The sequence below is a fragment of the Podarcis cretensis genome (assembly GCF_951804945.1).
Source record: "Podarcis cretensis genome assembly, chromosome: 17".
NCBI classification, from domain to species: domain Eukaryota; kingdom Metazoa; phylum Chordata; class Lepidosauria; order Squamata; family Lacertidae; genus Podarcis; species Podarcis cretensis.
Window position 1 is genome coordinate 22,517,343 of NC_137187.1, and position 10,381 is coordinate 22,527,723.

The 10,381-nt window shown below is 42.3% G+C and overlaps 1 long non-coding RNA gene across 1 annotated transcript; it reads right to left on the reverse strand.

Annotated features, from left to right (window-relative positions):
- Window positions 1-6,551: 6,551 nt before the first annotated feature.
- On the reverse strand, window positions 6,552-10,381 carry LOC307206597. The gene is made up of 3 exons (XR_013834400.1): window positions 9,502-10,381; window positions 9,257-9,374; window positions 6,552-7,090 (listed from the first exon to the last, which is right to left on the reverse strand). It is a non-coding gene; the product is annotated as an uncharacterized lncRNA (long non-coding RNA).

Consider the following 10,381-nt stretch of genomic DNA (forward strand, 5'->3'; position numbering starts at 1 on the left):
AATATACAAAATACCATATGCAATATATAGTCAGTTGTGAGATGCAACATATTTTAGATACAGTACTCTTGTTCAGCCTCTTGCCCCAGGATAGAAACTGAGCTATTCTCACCGCTGCCATAATAGTGTTGCTCAGCCCACTAGTAAGCATATGCATGTATATTTTTCCTCTCTTTAGGAAGTTTAGGAGGATCAGGGATGGGAAATAACTTATGTAAAGCTAAAATGTGTTGTGAATCAAATCCTTCATTAGTTTTACTGGAACATTTCCACCAAATCCTAAATTAAGTCGAAGGTGATAGTAATCTTCCATTAGTCTCAGCTGAGAATTAGTATTACATCTGTATCAAGATTTGTTGGGAAAGCTCATTTAAAATCAGTGGAGCATTTTCAAAGCATCCGACTTGAATAGGGATTTGATATATTTTTGAAAAACTTATTTAGAAGCAGCAGAGCATTTCCTTTCAATCCTGAGTTCCAGCAAATCTACAGGTCATCTTCTTTCCCTTCCATGGTTGGTTTTTTTTACTCTAGAGTCTTGCAGCTAGTTTCATTATTTATCAAGTCTATAACTTTTTCTTTTACATTTTAAGATTGAATAACACAACTTATTGTTTATTACAGACTATACTCTTATCCAGTGTGAAGCAAGGTTCAGCTTCACTAGAGCTAATAAGCTTGAAGAAAGTCAATATTCAGGAGGAAGATTGTTTTATAATTTCCCAGTTTATGGCAACCTGCCCAGCACAAGCAAGGTCTGCCTAAGTAATGTTTCACATCTAGAAAAAGTTTTCTTGAACTGGTCTTTGACCGTAATAATAAATTATTATTATTATTATTATTATTATTATTATTATTAATTCCATGAGTATTTGTTAGGAACCTACCTAACAGGGTTGTTGCAAGGATAAAATGTAGGGCAGAAAAAGCCCATCACCTCCTTGAGCTCCTTGGAAGGCAAGGCAGGATAGAATTGTAATAAAAAATATTTTGTGGATCTTTATGCTATGCATGTACAGTGGTACCTAGGGTTAAGTCCTTAATTCGTTCCGGAGGTCTGTTCTTAACATGAAACTGTTCTTAACCTGAAGCACCACTTTAGCTAATGGGGCCTCCTGCTGCCGCCGTGCCGCCGGCACAATTTCTGTTCTCATCCTAAAGCAAAGTTCTTAACCCGAGGTACTATTTCTGGGTTAGTGGAGTCTGTAACCTGAAGCGTATGTAACCTGAAGTGTATGTAACCTGAAGCGTATGTAACCCGAGGTACCACTGTACTGCTTTCCATATTCACACAGATACACAAAACCAGTTACTCAAAAAGGAGACACATTCCCCAGACCATCAAGCCTACACAGTATATAGTATATAGGATAATATGAATGTTTTGGTCTAGAAAACCTTACTACTGCTTAGGCATTTCCATATTTTTTGTTTCCTGCTAGAGCAACTCCATGCATGGCAGACATTCTGCAAGCAAAGTCCAAACATTACAAGAAAACAGATGTTGCTACCTTGTAATATGATATTTCTTTCCCCCAATTACCCATCCATTCACAAAAGGTGGCAAAATGTAAAAAGGTAAAGGTAAAGGTACCCCTGCCCGTACGGGCCAGTCTTGACAGACTCTGGGGTTGTGCGCCCATCTCACTTAAGAGGCCAGGGGCCAGCGCTGTCCGGAGACACTTCCGGGTCACGTGGCCAGCGTGACATCGCTGCTCTGGCGAGCCAGAGCCGCACACGGAAACGCCGTTTACCTTCCCGCTGGTAAGCGGTCCCTATTTATCTACTTGCACCCGGAGGTGCTTTCGAACTGCTAGGTTGGCAGGCGCTGGGACCGAGCAGCGGGAGCGCACCCCGCCGCAGGGATTCGAACCGCCGACCTTTCGATCGGCAAGTCCTAGGCGCTGAGGCTTTAACCCACAGCACCACCTGCGTCCATCCATCCACAAAAGGTGGCAAAATGAGCTTCTAGTAAAAGTTAGTAGCAAGGCACTTCAATCTGAAACCATGGGAAGAGGTCATCTGGATGGAGAGCTGGTCTGAGGTTCCCCACTACGTAAATGATGCCAAGCAGATGCATTACACTAAATCAGTGTAATGTTCTAAATCAGTGAGGTGCAGAAACAGGCTACATGAGGGTGAATAAACTCAGTCCAGATGTCATGCTGTGGTGGGTGCTCTCAGTACCTAGAGTAACGCCTCCAGCTTGCCTTGATGGGGAGATGCGTGTGTGTGCATGTGTGTGTCCATACATATGTAGATACCTTTGACTTTTGTGTCACACTACTTGGCGTAATATCTGGCCCTGTGTACCCTGGCATGCCGCCCTCGGAAGGTACCCCATGAGAGACTGAAAAAGGTTCCCCACCTCTGAACAAAGGAGGGAGCTCTTGCCCAGCGGTTGTGCTTCCATTATGAAACAGGCTAGAGATGTTCACATACTGTAACACCACCCCTATATTTATTTATTTTTGGCACAAGGTGAAGACCAAATGTTTTGAACAACTTTTTCTTTTTGCATATCTGACAGAAGAAAAATGTTTCAATGCTGCTTGTATTGTTTAGCATTGTGTTTTTGATACTGTATTTTATTCTTACAGTTTTTGTGAGTTGCCCAGAAAACAGGTGACTGGGTGGCCATGCAGATGTATTAATTCATTAATAAAGAAAGAAATCAGTTTTAAGGATCATTGTAGTTCTGCAGCTACTGTAACCAAAACTAATAATGCTTCTCCCTCTAGAAAACCAACCTGATTCCATGAATTAGTTCATTTGCTCATGTGACCCAGTAAAGTAGAAGTGCATGGAGGTGGGTGGGATTAAACCACAGTAGCAGTTCCTTCTATTTATGAATGCTTCAGCTTTTATGCCTGAACATATTTGATGTGTCTAAATCCAGATTCAGTGGCATGCTACTTCTTACCTAGGAGGTGTAGTATATAGCTGTAATAACTAGTGGTCATTTAATTTGCCAAATGATTTAAAACTATCTAAGTTTGTTCCAAGGTTCCATAGTTTAACTAAGAGTTGCTTGAAGTACTTCCGTTTGTCCTGAATCTCAGCTTCATTCGCTGCCCCAGGTTCTAATATTCTGAGGGAAGGAGGCAAACTTCTCTCTAACTTCTTCACACTATTTTTATTGTTATACACCTCTATCATGTCCCCCTCTTACTTGGCTTCATTCTAAATGTAAAGGTAAAGGTAAAGGTACCCCTGCCCGTACGGGCCAGTCTTGACAGACTCTGGGGTTCTGCGCCCATCTCACTTAAGAGGCCAGGGGCCAGCGCTGTCCGGAGACACTTCCGGGTCACGTGGCCGGCGTGACATCGCTGCTCTGGCCAGAGCCAGAGCCAGAGCCGCACACGGAAACGCTGTTTACCTTCCCGCTGGTAAGCGGTCCCTATTTATCTACTTGCACCCGGAGGTGCTTTCGAACTGCTAGGTTGGCAGGCGCTGGGACCGAGCAGCGGGAGCGCACCCCGCCGCAGGGATTCGAACCGCCGACCTTTCGATCGGCAAGCCCTAGGCGCTGAGGCTTTAACCCACAGCGCCACCTGCGTCCCTCATTCTAAATGAAATATCGCCAACTGTTCTAACCTTTTTTTCCATCGACAGGGGTATTTCTCCAGCCCTCTGATAATTTTGATTGTCTTTTTTGTATCTTTTCCATTTCTATTATTATTATTATTATTATTATTATTATTATTATTATTCTGCAATATACCTTTTGAGGTGCAGCAAACAAAACTTAATACAGTATTCCAAATGCGGTCTACCATAGAGCTGTGTTTACGCATTTCTGTACTGGGAGTTTTGGTTTTGATCCCTTTCCTAATGATCCCAAACATGAAAATTGCCCTTTTTTGCAGAAAGAGAAGTTGGCAGTGAAGATATAAATTGGTGGGTTTTGAACCTGTGCTGTTCCACAGGTCTGTGCTCAGAGGTCTGTGCTCCATTTTTTTTATTATTATTTTTTGCTGCCTGCTCCATGACGGCCTTTGCAGTAGAGGGTGCTGTGTTATCCCTGTAGCTGGCAGGCTGTGTGTTGTGAATGTTCTGTGACAGGGTGAATCTCCATTGCTGTAGGTGCAGTAGCTCAGACCATGTGTGGCTAACACAGGACCGTTGTCAGAATGTTGCTAGATGATGGATACGCATGCCAGTGGTATTGCCACTGATGCTGGGGAAGTGGCTGGCAGTGTTGCTGCATTCTCTGTTCTTTGTCCTATTGTGATTTTCTCCTCAACTGGCTCTATCCATGCCGAGCTGATGTGGGGGAATTGGTGTGCTGTTCTTTGATTGGCGGGAGTTGGCAGTGTTGCCATGGATGCTGGTGGAATGGCTAGTAGGATTGATGTATTCCCTGGTGTTTGTACTACAGTCCCCCCCCCCCCCCCCGCTTTTCTGCTAGGAGGGAATAGAACTTCGACTAAGCTATGCTGATATTACACAAGCATAAGCCGATTGCTGGCATGGCAGGGCTATAGGATTATGCAGCAAGTGAACCTTTGGCATAATGTAACTTCACTTAATGAAAATTCTAAAGACATGCTTGTGTGCACACCATATGATTAAAGCAACCCCTGGGAACTGTAGTTTTCCCTTTACAGAGCTACAATTCCCAGCACCCTTAACAGTTTGCAGGATTCTTTGTGGGGAGGGTGCTTTAAATGTATGGTGTGCATGCAGCCATATACACAGACGGTGGATTTTCATTGATGTACCTTTTTAATCTTTTGAAATGAATGTAGAAACAACACATGCATGTAGTTCACAAATGCAGGATAATAATAGCAATTCTTTAAATTCCTGTGGAAGAAAAGCAGTTCAGGGTTTAGAAGGCATTGAGATTCTACACTGCTCACAACACCCTGGCAACTAACAGTTGTCAACTCACCAAAATATTTTGTGATATACAGGTGATGGTGGCACATCCGCCCATTATCATCCAGTTTATAAAAAGCTTCCCTACCATCCCTACCTGCTTGTCTGGCGGCAGTTCTTTCCGTTGTAGGTGTTTAGGCTAGAGACTATTGACAAGTCGGTGGAAAATTTATTCTGGCACATTTTTCATAGAGAAAACTCACACAGGGAAGGATTGTTTTCTGTTCATTCATTTGTGGTGCTATTCTTGCCCAAACCAAGTCACTTTGTATGTTACATGGAACAGAAGAACAACAGATTGTCTTTCATTAGCCGTTAATATGTGTGAAGAAGTCCCATATGTCAGCTATTTGACATAAATCTGTTATTTTGTGATAGCAAAGTTGTCTGTGTGGAAAGTTGTCTGTGTGGAATATCTATAACTAAACTGTATTAATTTTTATCTTGATGTCAAAAAGTAAAACAATTGAAGCTAATTTCATTTCCAGTTTTGAAATACAACATTTCTAACAAGTTTTACAGTATCAGCTTCATTACGTTTCTTCAGACAGTTCCTTTAAAACATGTTTAAATGTTTTAGGGGTATTTGTGTCCTACCTGGAAATGCGAAGTTAAATTCTTTCCTTTGACGTTTTCTCTCGTGTGTGTATCAAATATGACACAATTCCTACATAGCAAATGTGAGATATTCAGGAGGAGTTTTCCAGCCCATGAGCAGGCAACAAAATATGTGTGTCTGATCACATGTGATAACCTACATATGGGTTGCTTACTATTCCCTATATTTAAGTTCACTCTGTTAGAAATACTGTGGGCTGGGCTGTATATAAGAACTGCATATACTACTTAAATATATATATACTATGTTTATATTTGAGGAGCTCAGCATACATGGCTCCCCACCCTCTCTCTTTTTAATCCTTAACAACCCTGTGAGGTAGGTTAGCCTAAGAGGTAGTCACTGCCCCAAGGTCACCCACTGAGCTTCATGGTCAAGTGGGATTTTGAACCAAACTCTCCCAGGCCTTTGTTCAACCCTCTGACCACTACAGCAAACAGTTAGATCAGGTCAGTCTTATGAAGGTGTCAAGTGGCCCATCTGGTCCTAAACTGGTGGATACATTTCAGTAATTAGGCCTGAGGATGACAAGGGACTTGGACAAGTGCAGCCCACCACCTGCATTCTCAACCACTTAGTCTCCTGTCTTATTTTATTGAGAAGGGAAGGACTGATCAGTTCAGGAACTGATAAATTCAGGACTTCCTGGGGTGTGGTGATGGACTGGATGAGAAGGACTAAGGCAGTTGTGTATTGTCCAGGGATGTGTCCTATCTAGGAACATTGTGAAGGCTGCTACATGATGTCTTCCTGCTGATCTCTATGAGAACAAATGATACTACCAGCTCTGAAGTGATACTAAAGAAATACGATCATAGAACCATAAAAACACAGAATCACAGAGTTGGAAGGGACTCCAAGTGTCATCTAGTCCAACCCCCTGCAATGCCACCCAACTTCTGCTTTAAAACCTCCAAGGAAGGAGAGTCCATCACCTCCCAAGAGAGATCATTCCACTGTTGAACAGCTCTTACTGCAAGAAAGCTCTTCCTGATGTTTAGTCGGAATCTCCTTTCTTGTAACTTGAAGCCATTGAGTTGAGTCTTCCATGTGACAGCCCTTGAGATATTTGAAGATGGCTATCATATCTCCTCTCAGTCTTCTCTTATCCAGGCTAAACATACCCAGCTCCTTCAACTATTCCTCATAAGGCTTGGTTTCCAGACTTTTGATCATCTTGATGATTGGGAAATATTCTGATATCATAGTTCATGCTTCTATGATAAAGGACTTCTGGCGGTAGATGGGTTGTGCCTCACAGAGACTAAAAATAATGTGTTTGACATGAGTCTCACAAACCTGATCTGGCAGACTTTAAAATAAATTTTGCAGTACAGATGACGAAACTCTCGATAGCATGATGTCTTTTGAAAATTCTTGGAGAACAGGTGAACACTGTGAGCCTAGAGATGGGCAAATGTCCCTGCTTCAACAGGGAGAAAGAGAGAACCCCAGATACTTCTCAACCAATCAACCTATCATTGATAGCTGAAAATTTATAGAACAAGTCATTAAGTATCCAGTCTACTTTTGACAAGGCTTTTGACTCTTTTAACCAAAGAGCGGTAATCAGTGATTCATTATACACTGGGTAACAATTTTTTACTTTTTGAATGTTGTCTAGATTTCTACAACTGATTTGGGATATTTTTGCACTGCTGAATCAGGAAATGGCATCCGTTTCTCTCCATCAGGTCAGGTTTACTGTAAACTGAATGGTGGGCTTTGATAAAGGTAAGTACACGTAAATTGCATGTTGCTTCACCATTTTTCAAACTTCAGGGCTTGAACTTCCATTTCTTGGAACTCCTGGAATGCTCAGCGGCAGGGAGGTCTCTTCAGAGTCCAACAGTAGTCAGCCATCATGACTGCATCCCAGCGACCCTGATACCTGGTCTCCATCTCTTTCATGTCCTGATGGAATCTCTCCCCCTGCTCGTCACTCATTGAACCCAGGTTCTCAGGAAACCAGCCCATATGTGAAAATAAGTAGTGCATCTTGACGCTCGTGTTGCAGCCCAGGTTTCTGAAAGCAGTCAGCATGTTGTTGACAAGTTCTGCGTAGTTTCTGGCCTTATTGTTGCCAAGAAAGTTCTTCACTACCAGAACAAATGCCTTCCACGCTTCCAGTTCCACTTAGTTCATTGAGTTTCCGAACTCTGGATCTCTGATGAGCTGGCGGATCTGAGGACCGTCAAAGATGCCAGCTTTCAACTTCTCCATGGTCAATCCTGGAAAAGCCTGGCACAAGTAAGTGAAGCAGTCACCATCCTTGTCCAGAGCCTTGGTGAACTGCTTGATTAAGCCGAACTTGGAGGTGGCCACTAGGGGCGCATCGTAAGATGGCTGACAATACCATCTCTCTGACCCACACGAGGTAATTAAGAGGCTGTGGTGGGAGTAAACAGCCTCCCGCCCCCCCCCAAGCGTGTGGGGGGACTGCCCTTGCCTGCTGTGCCCTATTCCACCCCCGAATTTGTGGGGGTGGGGGCACTAGGCAGAAAGCCCTTGTGCGGATCTCGGCGCTCCTGGACACTGTCTCTGATTTGCGCCTCTAGCTGCAGCAACTTCAAAAGAAACAATTAGGAGGAAGCTAATGCACATATTTCAAGGAAGAAGGGGGAGTAAAGACTGGTAACTGAAGAGATCTCTGATAAACAAGACTTTCTTTGCAAGGCACCAATTCCTCCCGCACAGGCCAGTCCTTCTTCGTGTAATGCTGAGCATAGTCCCTACTATCCCACATGCACAGAAAACATGGGTACTTGGTGAAGCCAGACTGTTGTCCCAACAAAAAGTTCACCATCTTCAGGTCAACACAAATAAACCACTTATGCTGATCATAACCAATTTTCTCCAGCACATACTTCACCGCTTCATAGTTCTCCTTCAGTGTACTCGAGTGAGCCAGGGGTATAGAGGCAAACTGGTTGCCATTGTGTAGCAGAACACATTTCAGTGATAGCTTGCTGCTGTCAATGAACAGTCTCCAATTTTGGGGTTCGTACTGTGGCACTCCAAGCTTGAGCAGAAGCTGCGCAATATCTGCACAGTACACCAAGTCCTTCTCTTCCGGAAAAAAACGGAGGTAATCTTGATGCCTGTTGTGGAAGAAGCTGATGCGAGCACTGTCAGAGAGGAGGTTTTTTTCCTTCAGTCTGGATGCCAACAGTTCAGCAGACAAGCTGAGGTCGCGAACTAGATCATTCAACTCCTTTTGGGAAAATGGATGTGGAGCATCATCTTCAAGAACCAGTTCTTCTATTTCATGTCCTTCAACACTGGAGGCATCTTCATCACTAATATCAGGAAGTTCTCCGAAGATAGGCACTGGAGTTTCATCACAATGAGCTACAGGACGACGTGCTGATTGAAGATCAGGATACTTGAGGCTGCTCCGGTTCTTTCTGTTGATCCCAGCCGCACCAATTTATGGAAGATTTCGAGGTTTTATGACTTCAAACTGATCCCTTTTCGACATAATCACCCAGAACTATCGGACCTGAATACTTCTTGTCATTAAAATAATCATTTCCAATCAAAACAATTATTCGACATGGCATTTTACCCCCACCAACTTCTTCTAAAATGCTCCACACAAGCGTACATGTGAACAAAAACGTAAAAAATGACATGTGGCCATAGCTCAAAAACTTGACCTGATTGAGCAAAACCAATGTGATTTTTGAATTCAGCGCATCAGATTCGTCCTAAATCAACTGAAAAAACGCAGGCAACAAATTTGTTGTTGACCAGTGAGAGATTAGATAATATTGTGTCAAACTTACAACCCATAAACTACTATTGAAGACCATTCTGGGTGAAAAACAGTCTAGACTAGGATTTAATCCTGGGGCTAACTGGTTAGCAACTCACTAAACTGAATCTGAATCAAACATGAGTCTGACCAAACTGCGGGAGGCAGTGGAAGACAGAAGTGCCTGGCATGCTCTGGTCCATGGGGTCACGAAGAGTCGGACATGACTAAACGACTAAACAACAACAAACTGAATCTGTGACTTCTCCATCAACATAACTACAAAAACCTACCATACCTATAGAAGGGATTCTTTGTTCACAGCGGCTATGACTAAAAGTGAATTTTATTTTTTTGAAAAGAGCAATTTATACGAGGCACATTTTAAGACATTACATTTATTTCTGTTCTTGTGTCTCTTCTTCACATCTTCTCACTAATATACCCCATTTGGTTGTTAATTTTTATTTTACAGTATGCCCCTTTTCCATGACCTCATGTTCCCAATTTCTATTTAAATAGATTGTTTTTTGTTCTCTCCTCTCATTCTTTTACTTATTCATTTTGTGTGTGTGTCACTTTCTTACTGTTTTAGGTATTTGCAAAGCAAACTATGTCCATTCTCAGAGCTTGCAGAATCAGTAACCAGCATTCTAATATGTTTTCCTCTGCCGTTATTCACTGTGATTTTACTGAAAGTGCTTTAAGAACAGAATTTGTTTCAAGACACACAAATTAACTGAATCTGATTAGGACACTGAAATGCTTAGATCTTTCACTTTGTAGTTATGGCTGTTGCTTGTGGGCTGAAGTATAGAATAATAATAAAGCAATTTAATAGGATACGACTCTAGAATAGGTTATGAATCTGACTTTTAAAGGCCATGATCCAGCCAAGTTACGTATTTTTATATCCAGCTACTTTCAGTGAAAAAGGAAATGATGTGTTTTTATTTCTGCCACTGAAGTCAGTGCGACTAAAAAGTGCTTAACTTTGGCTAGCTTGTGTTCTTAAAATCATTATTGTAAAAGGTGCCATTCTGAATGGTGAAGAAATGATATTGTGTTCTCCATTGACTTGGAAGTGTCATGGGTTCAGAAGAAGATTCACTATTTTCTAA